Raw genomic sequence first — 6,463 nt, 5'->3', positions numbered from 1 at the left:
CTCCCCTCCCGGCTTGGGGGCAAGTTTCCTAGGGGTGGGGGCATGTAAACCCATCTAGGGTTTCCCCTGGCCGCCACCCCCTCCTCTAGATCCATCTAGAGGGGCCGCCCCCCTCTCCTCTTCCCCCTATATATAGTGAGGGGTGGGAGGGCAGCCACAACCTTCCCTTGGTGCAGCCCCTCCCTCCTCCAACACTTCCTCCTCCGTAGTACTTAGCGAAGCTCTGCCGGAGAACCACGAGCTCCATCACCACCACGCTGTCGTGCTGTCGGAGTTCTCCCTCAACTTCTCCTCTCCCCTTGATGGATCAAGAAGGAGGAGACGTCCCCGGGTTGTACGTGTGTTGAACATGGAGGCGCCGTCCGTTCGGCGCTAGATCGGATCTTCCGCGATTTGAATCGCTGCGAGTACGACTCCTTCATCCGCGTTCTTGCAACGCTTCCGTATCGCGATCTTCAAGGGTATAAAGATGCACTCCCCTCTCTCTCGTTGCTAGTCACTCCATAGATTGATCTTGGTGATGCGTAGAAAATTTTGAATTTCTGCTACGTTCCCCAACAGTGGCATCATGAGCTAGGTCTATGCGTAGTTTCTATGCACGAATAGAACACAAGTTGTTGTGGGCGTCGATTTTGTCAATTTACTTTCCACTACTAGTCTTATCTTGATTCGGCGGCATCGTGGGATGAAGCGGCCCGAACCGACCTTACACGTACGCTTACGTGAGACAGGTTCCACCGACTGACATGCACTAGTTGCATAAGGTGGCTAGCGGGTGTCTGTCTCTCCCACTTTAGTCGGATTGGATTCGATGAAAAGGGTCCTTATGAAGGGTAAATAGCAATTGGCATATCATGTTGTGGTTTTGGCATAGGTAAGAAACGTTCTTGCTAGAAACCTATAGCAGCCACGTAAAACTTGCAACAATAATTAGAGGACGTCTGACTTGTTTTTGCAGCATATCCCATGTGATGTGATGTGGCCAAAAGGATGTGATGAATGATATATATGTGATGTATGAGATTGATCATCTTCTTGTAATAGGAATCACGACTTGCATGTCGATGAGTATGACAATCGGCAGGAGCCATAGGAGTTGTCTTAATTTATTATATGACCTGCGTGTCATTGAATAACGCCATGTAATTACTTTACTTTATTGCTAAAACGTTAGCCATAGTAGTAGAAGTAATAGTTGGCAAGACAACTTCATGAAGACACGATGATGGAGATCATTGTGTCATGCCGGTGACGATGATGATCATGGCGCCCTGAAGATGGAGATCAAAAGGAGCAAAATGATATTGTCCATATCATGTCACTATTTGATTGCATGAGATGTTTATCATGTTTTTGCATCTTATTTGCTTAGAACGACGGTAGCATAAATAAGATGATCCCTCATAAAATTTCAAGAAGGTGTTCCCCCTAACTGTGCACCGTTGCGAAGGTTCGTTGTTTAGAAGCACCACGTGATGATCGGGTGCGATAGATTCTAACGTTCGCATACAACGGGTGTAAGCCAGATTTACACATGCAAAACACTTAGGTTGACTTGACGAGCCTAGCATGTACAGACATGGCCTCGGAACACAAGAGACCAAAAGGTCGAACATGAGTCGTATAGCAGATGCGATCAACATGAAGATGTTCACCGATGATGACTAGTCCGTCTCACGTGATGATCGAACACAACCTAGTTGACTCGGATCATGTATCACTTAGATGACTAGAGGGATGTCTATCTAAGTGGGAGTTCATTAAATAATCAGATGAACTTAATTATCATGAACATAGTCAAAAGGGCTTTGCAAATTATGTCGTAGCCTACGCTTTAGTTCTACTGTTTTAAGATATGTTCCTAGAGAAAATTTAGTTGAAATTTGATAGTAGCAATTATGCAGACTGGGTCTGTATACTGAGGATTGTCCTCATTGCTGCACAGAAGGCTTATGTCCTTAATGCACCGCTCGGTGTGCTGAACCTCAAGCGTCATTTGTGGATGTTGCGAACATCTGACATACACGTTTTGATGACTACGTGATAGTTTCGTGCGTAATGTTAAACGGTTTAGAATTGAGGAACCGAATACATTTTTGAAACGTCGCAGAACATATGAGATGTTCCAAGAGATGAAATTAGGATTTCAGGCTCGTGCCCACGTCAAGAGGTATGAGACCTCCGACAAGTTTCTTAACCTGCAAACTAAGGGAGAAAATCTCAATCATTGAGCATGTGCTCAGATTGTCTGAGTACTACAATCACTTGAATCGAGTGGGAGTTAATCTTGCAGATGAGATAGTGATGGTTCTCCATAGTCACTGCCACCAAGCTATTAGAGCTTCATGATGAACTATTACATATGAGGGATAGGCATGATGATCCTTGAGCAATTCGCGATGTTTGACACCGTGAAAGTAGAAATCGAGTAGGAGCATCAATTGTTGATGGTTAGTAAAACCACTAGTTTCAAGAAGGGCAAGGGCAAGAAGGGATACTTTATGAAACGGCAAATCAGTTGCTGCTCTAGTGAAGAAAACTAGGGTTGAACCCAAACCCGAGACTAAGTGCTTCTGTAATGAGGGAACGGTCACTGAAGTAGAACTACCCTAGATACTTGGTGGATGAGAAGGCTGGCAAGGTTGACAGAAGTATATTGGATATACATTGTATTAAATGTGTACTTTACTAGTACTCCTAGTGGCACCAGGGTATTAAGATACCGGTTCGGTTGCTAAGTGTTAGTAACTCGAAATAAAAGAGCTACGGAATAAACGGAGACTAGCTAAAGGTGAGATGACGATGTGTGTTGGAAGTGTTTCCAAGGTTGATGTGATCAAGCATCGTCTGCTCCCTCTACCATCGAGATTGGTGTTAAACCTAAATAATTGTTATTTGGTGTTTGCGTTGAGCATAGACATGATTGGATTATGTTTATTGCAATACGGTTATTTATTTAAGGAGAATAATGGTTACTCTGTTTATTTGAATAATACCTTCAATGGTCTTGCACCTAAAATGAATGGTTTATTGAATCTCGATCGTAGTGATACACATGTTCATACCAAAAGATATAAGATAGTAATGATAGTACCACATACTTGTGGCACTGCCATTTGAGTCATACTGGTATAAAACGCATGAAGAAGCTCCATGTTGATGGATCTTTGGACTCACTCGTTTTGAAAAGATTGAGACATGGGAACCATGTCTATTGGTATATATGCATGAAGAAACTCCATACAGATGGATTGTTTGGACTCACTTGATTTTGAATCACTTGAGACATGCAAATCATACCACATGGGCAAGATGACTGAAAGGCCTCGTTTTTCAGTGAGATGAAACAAGAGAGCAACTTGTTGGAAGCAATACATTTGATGTGTGCAATCCAATGAGTGCTGAGGCATGCAGTGAATATCCGTATGCTCTTACTTCACAGATGATTTGAGTAGATTCTGAGTATATTTACTTGATGAAACACGAGTCTAAATTATTGAAAGGTTCAAGCACTTTCAGAGTGAAGTTGAAGATCATCATGGCAAGAGGATAAGATGTCTATGATATGATCATGGAGATGAATATCTGAGTTACAAGTTGGGTACACAATTAAGACCTTGTGGAAATTGTTTCGTAACTAATACCGCCTGTAACACCATAGTGTGATGGTGTGTCCAAACATCATAAATGCACCCTATTGGATATGGTGCGTACCATGATGTCTCTTATCAAATTACCACTATCGTTTATGATTTAGGCATTAGAGACAACCGCATTCACTTTAAATAGGGCACCACGTAATTCCGTTGATATGACACCATATGAACTATGGTTTAGAGAGACCTAAGCTGTCATTTCTTAAAAATTTGGGGTTGTGATGCTTATGTGAAAAGTTTTGCCTGATGAGCTCGAACCCAAAGCGGATAAAATGCATCTTCATAGGACACCCAAAAACAGTTGGGTATACCTCCTAATTCAGATACGGAAGCAAAAGTGATTGTTTCCAGAAATGGGTCCTTTCTCGAGGAAAAGTTTCTCTTGAAAGAATTGAGTGGGAGGATGGTGGAGAGTTGATGAGGTTATTGAACCATCACTTCAACTAGTGTGTAGCAGGGCACAGGAAGTTGTTCCTATGGCGCCTACACCAATTGATGTGGAAGCTGATGATAGTGATCATGAAACTTTAGATCAAGTCACTACCAAACCTCGTAGGTCGACAAGGATGCGTACTACTTCAGAGTGGTACGTAATCCTGTCTTAGAGGTCATGTTGCTAGATAACAATGAACCTACGAGCTATGGAGAAGCGATGGTGGGACCGGATTCCGACGAATGGCTTGAGGCCATAAAATCCGAGAGGTGATCCATGTATGAAAACAAAGTATAGACTTTGGAAGAACTACTCAATGGTCGTAAGGCTGTTGAGTATAGATGGATTTTAAAAGGAAGATGGACAATGATGGTAAGTGTCACCATTAAAAAGCTCGACTTGGCGCTAAGATGTTTTCCGACAAGTTAAAGGAGTTGACTACGATGAGACTTTCTCACTCGTAGCGATGCTAAGAGTCTGTTGGAACTATATTAGCAGTTACTGCATTATTTATGAAATCTTGCAGATAGGATGTCAAAACATTGTTTTCTCGACGATTTTCTTGAGGAAAGGTTGTATGTGATACAACCAGAAGGTTTTGTCAATCCTGAAAGATGCTAACAAGTATGCAAAGCTCCAGTAATCCTTCTAAGGACTGGATTAAGCATCTCGGAGATGGAATATACGCTTTGATGAGATGATCAAAGATTTTGGGTTTATACAAAGTTTATGAGAAACTTGTATTTCCAAAGAAGTGAGTGGGAGCACTATAGAATTTCTGATGAGTATATGTTGTTAACATATTATTGATCAGAAATGCTGTAGAATTTCTTGAAAGCATATAGGGTTATTTGAAAAGTGTTTTTCAATGGAAAACCTGGATTAAGTTACTTGAACATTGAGCATCAAGATCTATAAGGATAGATCAAAAACGCTTAATAGTACTTTCAAATGAATACATACCGTGAAAAGATTTTGAAGGAGTTCAAAATAGATCAGCAAAGAAGGGGTTCTTGGCTGTGTTATAAGGTGTGAGTATTGAGTAAGACTCAAGACCTGACCACGGCAGAAGAGAGAGAAAGGACGAAGGTCGTCCCCTATGCTTTAGACGTAGGCTCTACAGTATGCTATGCTGAGTACCGCACCTGAAGTGTGCCTTGCCATGAGTCATTCAAGGGTTACAAGATTGATCTAGGAATGGATCACATGACAGCGGTCAAACTTAACCTTAATAACTAGTGGACTAAGGGATTTTCTCGATTATGGAGGTGGTAAAAGAGTTCGTCGTAAAGGGTTACGTCGATGCAAACTTTAACACTAATCCGGAAGACTCTGAGTAGTAAACCGGATTCGTATAGTAGAGCAGTTATTTGGAATAGCTCCAAGTAGCGCCTGGTAGCTGCATCTACAAGATGACATAGATATTTGTAAAGCACACACAGATCTGAATGGTTCAGACCCGTTGACTAATAAACCTCTCTCACAAGCAAGATATGATCAAACACCATGGGTGTTGGATTCAATACAATCACATAATGATGTGAACTAGATTATTGACTCTAGTGCAAGTGGGAGACTGTTGGAAATATGCCCTAGAGGCAATAATAAAATGGTTATTATTATATTTTCTTGTTCATGATAATTGTCTATCGTTCATGCTATAATTGTATTAACTGGAAACCGTAATACATGTGTGAATACATAGACCACAACATGTCCCTAGTGAGCCTCTAGTTGACTAGCCCGTTGATCAATAGATGGTTATGGTTTCCTGACCATGGACATAGGATGTCATTGATAACGGGATCACATCATTAGGAGAATGATGTGATGGACAAGACCCAATCCTAAGCATAGCACAAGATTGTATAGTTCGTTTGCTAAGAGCTTTTCTAATGTCAAGTATCATTTCCTTAGACCATGAGATTGTGCAACTCCCGGATACCGTAGGAATGCTTTGGGTGTACCAAACGTCACAACGTAACTGGGTGCCTATAAAGGTGCACTACATGTATCTCCGAATGTGTCTGTTGGGTTGGCATGAATCGAGACTGGGATTTGTCACTCCGTATGACGGAGAGGTATCTCTGGGCCCACTCGGTAATGCATCATCATAATGAGCTCAATGTGACTAAGTAGTTAATCACAGGATCATGCATTATGGAACGAGTAAAGTGACTTGCCGGTAACGAGATTGAACGAGGTATTGGGATACCGACGATCGAATCTCGGGCAAGTAACGTATCGATTGACAAAGGGAATTGTCTACGGGATTGCTTGAATCCTCGACATTGTGGTTCATCCGATGAGATCATCATGGAACATGTGGGAGCCAACATGGGTATCCAGAACCCGCTGTTGGTTATTGGCCGGA

Source organism: Triticum dicoccoides, chromosome 1B (assembly GCF_002162155.2).
Source record: "Triticum dicoccoides isolate Atlit2015 ecotype Zavitan chromosome 1B, WEW_v2.0, whole genome shotgun sequence".
Taxonomy (NCBI): domain Eukaryota; kingdom Viridiplantae; phylum Streptophyta; class Magnoliopsida; order Poales; family Poaceae; genus Triticum; species Triticum dicoccoides.
This window is presented reverse-complemented; position numbering follows the sequence as displayed.